General features: G+C 41.2%; 1 protein-coding gene across 2 annotated transcripts in view; it reads left to right on the plus strand.

Annotated features, from left to right (window-relative positions):
• Positions 1 to 442: 442 nt before the first annotated feature.
• Positions 443 to 16,442, plus strand: part of nfasca (neurofascin homolog (chicken) a) — a 144,165-nt gene continuing 128,165 nt past the window's right edge. For both annotated transcript variants that reach the window (XM_051414907.1, XM_051414908.1), the window contains exon 1: positions 443 to 671. The gene's annotated coding sequence lies outside the window, so the exon portion shown is untranslated. The remainder of the gene's footprint in view (positions 672 to 16,442) is intronic.

Here is a 16,442-nt window from a genome sequence, read left to right on the forward strand (position 1 = left end):
CTTGGGAATGAGGCTAATCAACTATCTTTCTTGGTTCTGATTGGTTGTTTTTGTCAGGCCCGGTAGACTCTCACAAATACCATCAGGAACACTAGGAGAAGCCAGAGGAACCTGATTGTTTCACAGATTATCTGTCTCATGTTCTACTGTCAGGATATAGTGAAAGTTTCAGAAATAAAATTATAAAAGTAACCTACTGAAGCTTTCCTGCCTACTAAAAGGCACATATTAGGCTACATGCAATTTTATGAATGTGATTTAGTGTCTGGTTTAATTGTCATATCAAATTGTACTAAAATCAGCTAAAACTTAAAGTATTTTAGCCCCCACTCTCGCCCCCTGCCCACCAACCGCTGGTTACGTGTGGAGCGTGTGCACGCGGCGACACAACCTGGGATGCGCGCATGCGGACGAGAGAGAGAGAGAGAGAGAGAGAGAGAGAGAGAGAGAGAGAGAGATAACAGCTGAAGGAAGGGAAGAGTGCAGAGTCCACCAGAGAGAGAGAAAGTGAGAGAGACAGAGAGAGACCTGCACCGCATTGACAGGCAGCACGGAGTCAGAGCTCCGGTAACGCCGACCGCAGAGAGGAGGAGGTGGATAGTTTCTGATGCCGCTGCAGAGTTGACGGTACCGGGTGCAGCAGCGGGGAGAGGAGCGGCGGACCAGCGCAGGTAAGCGGACACTTTCTACTTTGCACTGTGCTGCTCTGTAGCGTTAGTTGTAGCTCTCATCGCGCTGACGCATCGGGTGGTGTCCCGGTTCTGGCGGGGCCGGACCGGGTTGATGATAAGAACCGAGGGTGTAAATGAGGCAGCAGGACGGAATGCTGCAGCTCCGGTCCCGCGCAGGAAGGCTCGGAACGGTGCTGCTCCGTCTCTCTGCAGTGTTTCCCGGGCACCCGGTGCACACGGGCCCCCGCCTCTCTCTGCGCATCTTCTGGATGATGCTGCGGTTTCGTGGGATTTTTGCTGCTCTGCGCAAATCGCTCATAAAGGTACCAAAGTCCGCGGAAATGACCGGGCCTGGCCTTGCCGGCTGCATCTGCAGAGGCCCGTGTGCGCGTATGATGTGTGAGAAGTGTCATTGCAGAGGACGAGCGAACGGGACATTTAAAGGGCTGTCAAGTTGGGCTTGTTTGGTTAGGCCCGGGGGCTGCAGCCTGGCTGCACACAGGGTGAGTCAGGTCTGTCTCTGAGCGCTGCAAGTGGATCAGAGCACATCTGAATGTGAGGGGAGCAACTTCAAGAAAAATCAGAGCATTTATAGTCGATTATATCATGTCACCGAATGGACGACACACACCTCAAAACAACACACACTTGTCACATAAGGTGTATTCCTGTGTGTTAATATAGCGACTAGTACATGTCTGTGTGCTGTAGTGGAACATTACATGGTGACCTTGTTGCACTTTCTGGCATTTTAATACCTAATGTGATCACATGATTCCTGCATCATTTTTATAACAGTCCCACACAGTCTGTCTGCACTCAGTCGCCAGTTTAGTTACATTATCACTAAATAGGGATTGGTAATGGTGTGTCAACAGCAGCCCTGTGTTACTGTGTTAAAGGGATTATCATCAATAGTGAGCTCATAGTGATCTTAAAGCTGCAGTAAGTAACTTTTATTAAAATACGTTTTGGTAATAATTGCGAAAACCCCCAAAGTATCCCGACAGTAGAACATGAGACAGATAATCTGTAATAACAATCAGGTTCCTCTGACTCCTTTTAGCGCTCCTGATGGCATCTGCAAAGATCTGCTGCACCTAAACAACAACAACCAATCAGAGCTGAGAAAGATAGTAAATTCCCAGGTTGGCAAATGCTTTAGATAGGTGGCTTGAAGATAGTTGAGTCTCATTCCGAAAGCGTCGTTATTTGACAACCTGGGAATGAAAGTAACTTTTATAAAAATAACTTTTTGTTAAAAGAAATAAAAACAACCAATCAGAGGATAGAAAGACGCTTTGGGTTGGGGCTTGAAGATAGCTGTCTCTCTTTCCCAGGGTCCTAAAGCTTTAATATTTGACCCCCTGTCTTTGGGCAATCATTAAGAATTTGGATGCATACTTGGGCTGATGGTGATTTATAAACTGAAATAAAACCAAAATTTAAAAATCCTAAGCTACTACTGCCTTTATAATGATATAACTTATATCAACTTAAAGAAAATGAGTCAATGAAACAAACTGGAATTATATTTTCTGTACTTAAAATACTGCACACATTGAAGTGTACTAAAAACAACTGAGTTGTTGTTCTAATTTTTTGGGAGATTAAGTTATGTTAACTTACTACTACTACTTAATATGTGTTGTCAGGTTTTACAGTGTATATAGGGGGTTTTGCTGTGACTGTGAAACTGTATAGAAAGGTTTGCTTATTGACTTGTGTAATGAGAGCCTAATGCATGTACCCAGCCATGGAGAGAAGAAAGTGTACATGAGTGTCTGTATGTTTTTGTCTCAGCTGAATAACAAAGATCAAATCTATAGAGCAGCAAAAGGAGAAAAGGTTATACTCTTTCTACACAAGTTTTGCCAGCAATGGACATTTGAAGTGCAAATGTGTGAAGTGTTATATATCTGAAATTCACTTGCCACTGGATGTCACACTAGAGCACCAGCATAGCAGACCAAAACAATGGACGATACGGCCGGTCAGACACCATAAGACAAAAGCAGTAATTTTACCTCACAAAACACACTTCAAACTCGACCATAACAAAACTCAGCAAAACATTCTTTGGAAGTCTCTGCTTATGATCATAACCAGATGTCTCAATGTTCTTTGGGCCAACAGTTGTTTCCTGTTCCCTGGGCCTGCACAAACAAGATGTTGTGCAACTTATTTGAGAGAAGGAGAGGTACAAAGTTTAAAGGACTCTATTATATTATTAGTTAAAACTGCTTACATGTATAAAATACACCTCGACAGACCCTTTGTTTAACCAGAAACAGCTGTATTATTGCTATCACTCACCACCATGAAAAATGTTGAACCATCATCATATAAATAAAGATCATATAAATCAGCTTTATCTAAAAATGAAAATATCCAGAATGGACAATCTATTATATAAATACATCAACAACATTATGATACATAACAATCAAATGAATGTATACAGTGAAATGAATTGAGCAGCAAGTTAGGGATATTTCATTTTATCAGTAACAGTTTACTTTGCAGATAATCGAAAAACACTTCAAACTGGACCCAAACCAAACTCACCAAAACCGTCTTTGTTTGGACCAACAGGATGTTTCAATGTTCTCTGGCAGCTGCCATGCTCTTCGCCTGCACATGCAAGATGTTGTGCAACTCATTTGAGAGAAGGTGAGGTTCCAAGTTTAAAGCTGCAGTAGGTCATTTTTATAAAAATGAAAAAAATCTCCTAATGGCATTAGCAAGACTCCACAGGGGCCGAAAGAGAACAACCAATCAGAGCCGAGAAACGTATAAAGAAGCTTCGGGCTAGGGGCTTGAAGATAGTTGATTGCTGAGTCTCATTCCCAGAGTGTCAGTATTTGACTCTGGCAATGGGATTCAACAATACACTATCTTTCATTGGTTTGGTGTTTTCATTCAGGCCGTGGTGGATTCTTGCAAATCCCATTAGGAACAGCACAAAGAGGAGCCAGAGGAACCTGATTTGTGTATGTACTACAGTTAGGAAATTACCTACTGCAGCTTTAAAGGACTATATATTCATGTTTATAACTGATTCCTTGTATAAAATAAACCAGAAACAGCTGTATTATTGCTATCACTCACCACCAGTCCATAGACTCAAATTTTATCTTCCAAACATGTTCTATCAAGAATGTTGAATCATACATGCTTGCTTTCACAGTAATAGTTTTGAGTTTATTTTAATTTAACTGTAGACATCTTTATTGCAAATATTTCAGAAATTAATATTTGCATTCTTTTTCAAGTGACATATCGATTTATTGATCACTTCTCGACTGATGAGATTAGACTGGCAGTTAAAAAACAACAATATTCTTTCAAAGCAACTAATTTGTGTGTTCATTTGTGTATCCAAGTATCTGACTTTGTGTTGGTTTTAATAAATAAATAAATAAATAAATAAATAAATAAGGAATGGGTATTTTAGGTAATTTCCATTTTCTAGTATTTACAAAAAAAATCTGTAATTGTAAGAATATGGTCCGAAATGAACACCCAAGTGAAAATGTGGGTGGGGTTAGGGTTCTCTAACCTTTCTGCACTGCACAGACTGTAGAGATTAGCTGACATGAAGAAAAACCATATCCACAACCATTTCAATGTAATAATGAAAGGTTTGGCTCAAACTCAAAGTGCTTTTATACTACATGCCACATTCACCCATGCACAATTCATCCGGTGATGGCAGAGGCTGCTATCCAGGCCTGCTCATCAGTAACAAACTAACCCATTTACACACACTTACAGCACAGCTTCAGGAGCAATTTGGGGTTCAGTATCTTGCTCAAGGACACTAAAACATGCTGCAGGGGGAGCTGGGGATCAAACTGCCATCTTCTGATAAGTGGACGCCCTGCTCTACCTCTTGAGCCACAAGCGACCAAGCTATTGAGAAATTATAGCTTGGTCTCAGTGGCCAACAGACATTGTAATCAGCAAATCTCAACACTAAGTGTGTAGGACTTAGTGGCATCTGACAATAGAGCCTCCTAAACATACTGGACCTTTAAAGCTGTGTTTAAGTTGTGAGACTAAATACTAACCTAGGACAGATTTGTTTTAGACCTGACAGTAATGTTTGATTGGTGGGCCGTGAGAACATTCTAATGTAAATTAATAAAACAGTTCACCAAACTTACCAGGTTAAACTGTTTTCAGAATGTCCTCAAAATGGAGAGTGAAGAAGATATCTACTGTAATTTTATTGATGCTCCTTGTACTATTGTGGCAAGACACCTTTAAGAAATATCGGGAGAGAATCTGGAGCAAGCAGTGGTTATTAAGAAGACAAGGGAGCTTTTCATCTTTGTTGTTAGCTTGAAAATGAAGACGGATCACTTTTGTAAACTTTGCACCAGGTTGTTGGAAAAGGTTACATCATTTATAAGATTAGTTAATTAGACTAATAACAGGGACTGCATCTCTCCAGGGGAGAGACTCATTGTCACGTTGAGGTTTTTGGCAACAGGACCATGCCAATTATACCACCATGTCATCATAGGTCAAAACATTGTATGTTTAATGTTTTTAGACAATAGTCTACATGTATATGCACCATTACTACTGACCATCCTACTGTTGGTTTTCATTATAAATGTTTTTAGTTAAAACCAATGTAATAAAACTTGATTTAAAAAGTCAATAATACATAAATCTGACTGCATATAACCATTTGCAATTCAACACACTGTAGTTTAAACACTACTCTACACTAAGGCTACAACTAATGATTATTTTGATTGATCGATTCATGTATTGATTTTTATTAGCCTTAACCACAAACTCAGAAGATATGTAGTCAGTGTGCTCTTGTGGGCTGATGTGAGCAGCAGTTTGGCAGTGCTGCTGCAGAGGACTGTAAAGGTAAAGTTGGCAGGTCAGCATTATTCACGTAACAGGGCAAGTCACAAAGCTGTTCAGCATGCACATATAGGCCACCCAATTTACGCGCACAGACACACACAAACACACACACACACACACACACACACACACACACACACACACACACACACACACCAACATACCATCATCATGATTATCAACATTGTGTGGGAACAGTTCTAATGAAATTGATCTGTTTCTTGAGTCTGTTGAGTGGTTTGGGAAGTCTTTCTGCTGAACTGATACTGATCACTGAAATGAGCTGCAGCACACATTCACTTGTGTTGCATTCATTTAAATATCACTGATAATTCAATTTGTACCAACTGTGATTGGTTTTTGTTGCCTGAGTTGTTGAAACTGGGAGAGGTGGTCATTTTTATCCAGGCAGCAGCGTTTAGACCAGTGGTTCCCAACCTTTTTCCTCAAGTGACCCTTTTTATATCATTTATTAACCTTATGCTGTGACATGTTTTATAGATAATTAATATTATATTCAAAACTGTACGATGAACCCAAATATCGCACTCCCTTATCTCTTGTTGGTCAATTCTCCTTACAATCAATATCTGACTCCTGCTACTCTGTGCTGCAACTTTGCTGCTGCAGCTGTCCAACTATGTATTGATAAATACATATGACGACAGCAAGTAATGTAATCTGTGTATGCAAGCTTAATTCAACATGATATTGATCAACTTATCTGCCATACTGTGAGTACAGAACAGTTTTGGTTTTGCACAGATTTTGACCATTCTTGATGATGATCTTCGTGATCACTGTTTCCCAAAGCCCAAGGTGACGTCCTCAAATGTCTTGTTTTATCCACAGCAGAAGATGGACCAAGTGTGCTCACATCCAGGCAAAAATATTCAGGTACAAGAAAAATGTGTAACTGCAGAGCATCACTGACAAAGGTCTGGAAACTGTCAGCCTCCACATGAATAGTTTTATTCTCTTTTTACACAGCTAACAAGTTGATTCCTCCTTTATAAAAAGGAGATATGGACGTGATGCATACATTTTCTTTTGTGTATTTCACCACTAGATGTCTTTAAGGCTGAAACACACGAGCACTGAAAGATTTGTGTTGGCCCTATTATATTCTATGTATAAACCCCAAACTGGCAGCTGCTAGACCTGTGCCGACGCCTGCAGCACCTGAAATTATCAGTTATAATGGCGAAAAGTATATTGCCTTGCGTGTCCTGAGATAACTTCTGTTATGAATTGGCGCTATACAAATAAAATTGAATTGAATTGAATTGAATTGAGTCAATTTGGAGATCTGCTCTAGGTTGAACAGTGGTGTCCATGCATGATTTTAAGCTAATGTCTTAGCTCAACATTATAAAAGTACGATCAATTATAATATGAAACAGTTGGCCTTGAAAGTTGAAAAGGTTCAGGTTACATCCTGCTAAATGAGGACTATGCCACCTACTCTTGTACATTTGTTCCAGCTTTAGGCGATGGCGTGATAGCAAAGAGTATTTGTCATCGATGCAGATGTGCTGTTAGCACAAGCCTGCAGACGAGCTCCGGGAGACTGACGCGCCATGGCGCTTCCTGTCAGTGCTAAGGGCAGTGCTTGATGCATGCCAGATAACATGCAGCCAGTGTGTTTTAGCCTTTAGAAACCACAGACGAAAAATTGCTGTGAAGATTCTCAGACAAGAAGGATGTATCGTAAGAAAGATTGTCAGGGGAGATTACCATCTTATGTCTAAATGACACACTGTTAGATAATGCTGATATACTGTAAAAATAGTATGTTAAAACAGTCAGATGAATTCCTTTCTGTCCTGTCTGCTGTTGGTTTCCATACTGAATATGGGCCACAGCACCCTGGGAGCAAGATCTAGATCTACCAGAGCATGCCCTGCTTCTGAATGGAATATGTTTTTCCACTATGAATTAAAGATGTCAGGGCAGTCAGAACATCTTCCATTTTACCGTGACCTGGAGCCAATCTTTGTTTGGTGGGCTCCAGTGGTCTTGTGCCATCTGTCAGCAGTGTTTTCATGGTCGGTGGGTTCTGTTCTGAAACTGATCCTGTGGGTTATGATGAAAGATGAACATGGCATGTTTAAAAATGCAATGAACCCATAACCAGATGTAGGACGATATGTGTTCCTTTACTGAGAAATCTGACCCTAGGGTGTCAGATATCAGCAGTTTGACTGAATTCCTCTAATGAATGACATGAGAGGAAGCAGAAAGGCATGTGAATGCTGTGTACACCCACTGGCAAATATGTCAGGCTTTTGTTATTACCTGAGGCCAGACACTTAGAGTTGGGACACCTTTTGGGTGGTAGTAACATGTGTCTTCAGTGATAGCGCCACAAGTAGACACAACCACAAAGAAGCAATGCGATCCGACCACTGAAATCACTTGCTGAGGTGGTCTTGGATACATATCTTGGCCACACTGAAGAACTGCGAACTCAACTGACATCCTGTAAGTACACAAGAACATGCTGTCTATTGGGTTCACTGTCATGCAAATTGTGTTTCTGGGCTCTCTTCCCTGCCAAGATAAGCAGCAAATGTTTGTGAAATTGTGTTTAAACTGTAACCACAAAATCCCTGGAATCTCTTAAAAAAATTTGAGAGTTGTTGAATGAGGAGACACTATAAACTTTGTTAATTATTTCGGCCTTCTTGTAAATTTGCCAAACGTTACAGATGAAGTTATTTCTTTCTTTGTGTAAAAAATAATTTGTCCGTTGTCTCACCATGTTGGCTACTAGACGGTGGTACAACCTCTTCTACTGCCTTCCACTGTGACAGGAGATATGCTTCATGGTGTAAGCAGGACACAATTCATTTCAGTTAATTTTTTATTTGTATAGTGCCGATTCATAACAAAAGCTATTGATGGATAGTCAAATATTTGCAGTCCCAGCCCAAAGCTGCTGTGGCTCAGAGGCAGAGGTCGTTCCTTAATCGGAAGGTTGTGGGTTCGATCCCCGGCTCCTGTTGCCACATGTCAAAGTATCCTTGAGCAAGATACTGAACCCCAAATTGCTCCCCATGCCGTGCATCGGTGTGTGAGTGTGTATGTATGTTAGTTTCTGTTCGATGGACTTTGCCATCACTGAGTGAATGTGTGTGAAAGGGTGAATGTGGCACGTAGTGTAAAAGCGCTTTGAGTGGTCAGAAGACTAGAAAGGCGCTATACAAGTATTTACTGTCCATTTACCATTACCAAAGGAAATGAAATGAAATGAACTCAAACTGACATACTTAGAGCTGTCCACACCCAAGATGCATGATAATTCCAGGCTATTAAAGCCTCGCTATGCTTCATGCTTCAAGATATGTTGTGTAGTCCAAATATGCCTAAAGGCAGAGGTGTTTATTCCTGTTTCGAATGGCCTTCATACCTTCCTCCTGGCTGCATCCCACTGCCTCCTCAATCTCTCAGGGAATTCGGTTTTGTGTGTCTTTGTAGTCTTGATGCAAGGATGTGATGGAAGTGCAAACAAGGAAAAGGAGAGCTGGAGAGAGAAGTCCAAACCTCCTGCTGGAAGTTGTTTGATTAAACAATGCTGCAGTTCAGGTTTTTGGTCAGCAGAGGCCAGTGTTGTAACACACAATACATGTTTCCTCCATACACTAACATAGACACTGACAGTCAGTGCATCCATGTGTGTCCTACAGTCAGACTGGTTTGTGCTTTGCCCGTTCAACTGTATTGAACTGAAACAGTGGCTTTCTCTTAAACATGTAGTCATGCATGCACACACACAGATGGAACATTTACACTGGAGTTACACTGCTACATGGAGCTGTTTAAGTTCATCACAGAATGCTTTAGAAACAGCCAGGGAAAATTTGTCCATTCCTCATGACTGAAGAGTGTGTTTTCTGTGGGGTCCTAGTGAAGTACATGAAGAACAACCATAGCAGTTGTTCCACATTCTGCAACAGTTCAGATCTCTACAAAATAACAGTGATCATGAGCCTTTCTGCTCTGGCAAGAACACACTAAATACATCAATATAAATGAGTTAGAAATATGTTACACTGACACAAAAACAAATATCAGCCTGGAAAGACCTTTATTTATTAATCAAAGTCCAGAACATAGGCTACACACCACATAGTACAGAGCAGCAGCAGCAGGCCATATGGCAGCTTTCCCAGTGATCCCCTCTCCTGGCTCCCATTCAGTTAAATGGAGCAGCCAGTACAGATGGGACACAGCCAGGCCAGGTGGATTGTGGGTAAGATGGGGCGGTGCCCAGTGATGGAAAAATTAATTCTGCATTAGGGAAGCCCGCTGGCATCACTAAGATCACCTGGCATGATGTGTCTGCCTAGGTATATATGTGTGTGTTGCTCACCTGGCATGGGATTGAGAAGAATTGCCCTCCTGGGTTGACGGCAGAGTTTTAATTCTTCGCCTGGCATCTGATGGAGTCTGAACTTCAGGTCAGAATCCAGTCTGCCTCTGCCTGAGGGGCACAGAGAGAACTGCTGTGGAGTCATTCAGTTGGACAACTGTATGTGTCTGGATGGTTTTCCTTTCATTTCTAATAAATGCTGTAGTTTTTCTGACAATAGTATGATTATTGAGATATCATGTGATGATGGCGGAATGACAGCTGTTGTGGGTCACACAGTGAAATTGTGCTTCTTCTTTGCCATTCTTCTCATTACACTGGCACAATCATCAACACACAACATGAATAAGGGAGTTTTGACATCAATTTATCGCTTACTGTATGTGTGCCCAGCTCCACAATGATTGAAATTCATAAAACAGAACCAGATATACGTTCTACTTTATAAATCTTGTATTATGCGTATTTCTACCTGTGTGTTTTAGCCTTGGAACTATAAAGTTTTATGTGTATGTATGTATGTTTTCCTGCAATGTGTGTGTGTGTGTTTCAGACAGCCCGCAGCAAAGTTTGAATTGCCTGTTCCTGCAAGATTTCCCAATGCAGTCCTCTAATGCATACCTGACAGTAATAACGCAGCAAAAACGCTGGTTACTCTTAGCGTTAACTAAAGCGTGATAGTTACTATATTAACCACCTTTGGGTCATGGGTGAAGCAAGAGCACGGGGACAACTTCATCTTTGTTACTCGATCGACTTTAATGTCCGTTTCAACAGTAGGACAACTGAACACTCCTTTTCATCATATCACTCTGCCAATCTTAACCATTGGTAACATTCCAGGTAACATGCACCTTATGTAGTTCCTCATCTACATTGCAGAACAGAATACAAATATGCTTATATATGTAATTACCCTTAATCAATTTATGCAAATTCAATAAACATAGTAAAGTAATTCACAAAATAAATCTCATCTTACAATATTATTCATAAACATACAATGTGTAATTTCTGCCACTAGGGGGTCTCTCACATCAAAACACAACTGTAACTGGTTGTTACACTCTAGCTAGCACCTGTAATGTAAGGTACAGTGAAAGTTAATGGTTCTTGGTAATTGATTTCTTTCCTAAGACCCTACAAATCAATCTGGAAAGACCTTTTTTAAATCTGCTCATTGCTTTTCTCCATATGAGGCTCTCCTTTGTGCAGAAAGTTGATGCAGGTGATAGAAATTCACAATTTAAGCTTGATCTTTTCTGACATTTCAAAACTTAATCCAAAAATATTCTTGACACTCAGACAAGTTTATCTCTTTGTGGGAATGGCTTGTCCCTGCTGCATGCACTACTTCATCCCACCCTACAGCTGTCCTTCAGCATAAAACCTTTTCTTTCCTATCCCCCATCCGTCTGCGGTTCCTCTCAGGTTACCTGAGCTGTGTCTTCAAGTGTCCATCACTTTTCGCTTTTCAGCAGCTTCTATTTTTAAATGCCTCACAGAAGCTGCTGTTTCCTCAGAGGGCAGGGAGGGATGAAAGGAGCAACAGACAGACAGACAGACAGACAGACAGACAGACAGACAGACAGACAGACAGACAGAGAAAGAAGATGGAAGGGAAAGACAAGAGTAAGAGAGGAAAAAGGAGACAGAGGCATATACCAAGATGGAAGGATGAAAATAGAAAAACAAAGATGGAGTGTCAGGAGTGAAGGCTGATGGCACAGCGCTGTCTGGCAGGCTGCCAGGAGGAGAGGATAAATAGAGGATGGAGAGAACAGAGGGAGGGAGGGAGGCAGGGAGGGAAGCGTCCTGGAGTCTGGTACTGCTCCAGGCCTCAGTATCCACTGAGACCACTCACTGGATGAATAGAAAACGAGGAACAGGGAGGAGAGTGTGTCTGACCGATATGATTCCAGTGCTGATATTATTGAATTAATGCTTCTTAAAACTGATATTAAAACACGACCACTGACATACCACAAGATTTCTGGGATTATATGAATACAATACTTTTAAAAAAAAACAGTGTTGGCTCCATACATCAGTCTAACGCTGGAGGAGACGGAGACAGGAGTGGTGAGGAAAGCCTGATGGCAGACAAAGGTCAAAGCTCTGCTCAGTCGATGCACACTGACGATTTTCTAACAGCTTTGCCACAGGCTACATTCTAAATGTAGCTGCTCCATGGTTAAGTTTAAAATACAGTCAGCAGATTTCATCCTCTGAGACAAACTGTGTTACTGGGTAGAAGCTGCTATTCAGACAGATGTTATCAGGATAATTAAAGTTTAGGCCTGCTTTGTTTGTCGTCCCTCAGTTTGTCATGCTCACATTTCCTTCCATCTCTTAATTTATTGCTTGCGTCCACTTTCTGACATACTGCTTTTTTGCCTAAATGTGATGTTCCTCTCACTGTCTGCTCATTGATTTGGTCTTTAGATCTGCATCTTTCATATGCAGACACTGTGAACAGGGTTTCCTTTTAATGTGGTTGTTTGAAGTGGTGCTGCATCAAAGGTAGAGAGCTTGTCATATATTCCATCTTCTGCTTTCTCTCGTTCTACCCCCTCTGTTCATTGTGCTGTATCCAGAGGCTGAACGGATGCACAGTGGGAGAATAGTGGTTAATAAGTTCATGTATTGTGTCACTATGATAAATGCCGCTAACCTAAATCCAGGATGATTCTGTCAGTTTTGTATTGTGGTAAATGGTCTGTACTTATATAGCGCCTTTCTAGTCTTTCGACCACTCAATGCTGTACACTACATGCCACTGTCCATTCACACACATTAACACACTGATGGCAGTGGCTGCTATGCAGGGTGCCAACTGCTCACCAGAATGGAAACTACTCATTCACACACACCGATGCACAGCATCAGGAGCAACTTGGGGTTAGTTTCTTGCTCAAGGACACTTTGACATGCAGTGAGAGGAGCCGGGGATCGAACTGCCAACCTTCCGATTAGTGGACGACCCGCTCTACCTCTGAGCCACAGCCGCCCCAAATGTGCAGTATTGACTCTATTTATGTGTGCGTCCCATGCAGTGTTACAACATTAGGACATGCATATGCATCAAGTGACACATGGCCTTTTCAGCTGTGATAAGGACAAAAACTAGGAGAAATTCTCCTCTGATAAGTTTCCACATAACTTGACATGCATGCTAAACAAGAGCCCTCTGAATTAATTTGCTCTTTAGTGCAGCTCCTGTTTTGTTCTATTCTATTCATCTTTGCTTTATTCTAAAGTGGTTAAATAATCTAGTAAAACTATAGATACCAGGAATAATACTGCTGTGTCACTGTTCGGGTATTGGGCAACAAGGGAAAGAGACCCAAATGCAGACACATGCAAGTAGAGCAGGTTTAATTAAAAACATGCAAACATCTGTCATGGAAGGGACAGGAGGGCAGGTTATAGACTGGCAGCACCAGGACAAAACATAGGTAGCAGGAAACAAGCAGGTTGGCAAAACAGATATGGGGCCCGGATACTGACAGACAGAAATCGCTGGAAAACTGCCACAAGGAAGCAACAATGCGGATCTGTTGGGCAGGTATATATACTGTGGTAATTAGGTAATGAGTGACAGGTACATAGGGGAGAGCAAGATTAGGTGACCGGAGAAGGAGGGAAACTCTATGCGTGCATTGAGTTTGTACGCCTTTTTTGCAGATAACAAAAGATGCAGCAACTATGAGCATCGTAACAGTCTTCATGATGGCAGACCAGAACGATTTTTGGGTCAAATGAGGAGCAAGGAACGATCACTGTGAGGGCAACTGATGGACAAGTGTGGAATTACAAAGTATGAAAAGGCCCATAAAAATTCAGGGGTTTAGGAAGATTTTTTTTCCTTTTTATATGTGAGATACAGAAATTTGCTTGTGTGTGTGTGTCTGACTATGGCCTGTATGGACTGCTTCAGGCTATAGAGAGGAAGCAGATGCTGGCGTTGTGCAGAGGAAATGAGCCCCATTAAAAAGCCTGCATGGTTAATCATTAACTCAGTCCATCCACTTTTATCACCTTTAGTTGAGTGCAAATCTGTTCAACTTTGTGGTAATCAATTCTCTGTGGGGGTAAGTCTGCAGACCATGTAGCCTACAAACAACAAATACATAACAAATATTGTTTAGATTACAGGCTTCATTTTTTTTCATGGTCAAGATGATTCCTACCTATATTCTGGCACAAATAGGCTCTCCCCCGAGTTTTTTCCTCCAGCATCAAAACTTCATTGGTGAGGTTTTAAGAATAGCAGTCTACAGTAGTTCTACTAAGTAGAAGAGGTTCAAGCCAGCACTATGAGATGTTATGAATACCTCAGCCTCTAAGGGTCCCTAGTAGGATTTAGCTCCACAGTTTGAGAACCACTGGCTTACATTCCTTTTATCTTTGTTTGCTGTTTGTGTCCTCAGTGTTATCTAATTACATTTTAGATTGTTTCACTGCTGTTGTTGACAAAACAAATGCACCATCTGTGTTTTAATAGCTGGCATGGTCATTTATTTATGAGCAGTATTAGAGCTAACAGGATGTCTTTTCCATATTACTTCAAAAAATAGTTTATATTACATGGGAATATGAATAAATTATGATTATTTAATTACGCCTGAATCTCAGCTGCAGCTAGTCCTTTTACTAGTAAGTGGCCTTAAAATTTGCTGTACATTAGACACAGTTGTGAGATTCTGCCTTATCTTCCAGCTCCGTTCCAACCTCTAGTGTAACTAAAGCTGGATGCCCAAAGGGCTGTTCCCACCATATATCCCATCTGTCACTGCGCTGAGTGTCTTCCTACAGCTGATGGAGTGTGTCTGGCAGGCAGGTGAGGAGTGTCTGCAACAAAAGGCTTTCTTCATTCTGAAGCTGAACCACCTAAACCTGTTAACAAAGGACTGCCTCCCTGCTCGCTGCTGCAACCCTGCGGGGCTTTCCCGCTGCTCTGACTAGCTGTCACAGCTCTATTGATCACGGTTAACCCATCACTGGATCAATAACACTGTTACCAGCCTGTCACCTGATATGATTGGCTCTGACACTTTAGAGCTGCAGTGGAAAGGTGGGATTTCTCACACAAACACACACCTATACACACACACACAAGCGACAACTCTGGAGTGAAGTAGGAGAAACTTGATGATTGTGACCTGAAGGCTGTTAAGGGTCAACAGAGAGAAGGAGATGAAGATGGAGGGGGATGATGACATTGACAGTATGTATAACATCCTTAAGGCTAATTGAGTTTGGTTTGGTTTTGCCCAGTTTTCACCCAAAAAAAGTTTTTAAGCACCTGAAGCTTTTTTTAACATTATTGTGTTTTCTGCTGTAAGATGGCATAGACCATTGTACGTTAGTTTATTATGTAACACGATGCTCAAATGCGGGCAAACAAAGTTCAGGAAGTCTTGTGTTCAGAAAACACAAATGGGCAGTTTAATTCAATTCAATTCAATTTTATTTGTATAGCGCCAATTCATAACAGAAGTTATCTCAGGACACTTTTCAAATAGAGCAGGTCTAGACCGAACTGCTTATAAGATTTACAGAATCCCAACAGTACCACCATGAGCAAGACCTTGGCGACGGGGGCAAGGACAAACTAGGGCCTAGAGAACTCTCACACACATGTGACCCTACGGGTTCATGGGGGATTCTGTTTTAACTGACTGCACTAAATAAATTAAAAGGTGACCCACAGTTGGATGTCTCATGACACACATTCAACAAAACCCACACATATTTTGTTATTCCAAAACGTTTCCATTTGAAAGGAAAAAGTAACTGTCTACTTATGATTTCCTCTGTGTCATGAATTTTGCCCTGATATTAAACATACAATATAGAATTTCTGCCACTAGGGGGGTTCTTACATCAAAACAATAAGTAAAGATGATTTAATTTTGGAAAGTAGCATGGGATCATGGGAGTTCACCGCCATTGCTGTCACTGTAGTCAGCTTCTCCCGGAAAAAGTAAACTAAAAGCAAGAATAATTAATATAATAATAATAATAATAATAATTATAATAATAATAATAATAATAATAATAATATATCATTGTATAGAATTGTCAGCATCAGATTAAGGCGTAATGCAGCAGGGTCTCTGCTCCACATTAACACTTGAGAATGTCTTTCTGCTGTTTCCCTTTAAGGCCAACAAACTGTCAGTGTCTACATTCACTGAAAGTATTGTGGCATACATTAACACCACATCCACTGTAGCCTGCAGGCCCGTGCTAGCTTCCACTGCGTTGATACGCTACAGTACGCATACAATACACTCACACACACAATGCAGATATATGCACAGTACAATACTCACACATCTGAACCCCCAGACATACTGTGGTCCTTTCTTTCTGTTCAATGCAGCGGTTTGAAAGAACCACATAATGTAGAGAAAAGTGAGCAGTGAATGCATTGTATGTGTGTGTACGCCTGTGTGTGTGTGTGTGTGTGTGTGTGTGTGTGTGTGTGTGTGTGT

The sequence above is a fragment of the Dicentrarchus labrax genome, unplaced genomic scaffold (genome assembly GCF_905237075.1).
Source record: "Dicentrarchus labrax unplaced genomic scaffold, dlabrax2021, whole genome shotgun sequence".
Lineage (NCBI taxonomy): Eukaryota > Metazoa > Chordata > Actinopteri > Moronidae > Dicentrarchus > Dicentrarchus labrax.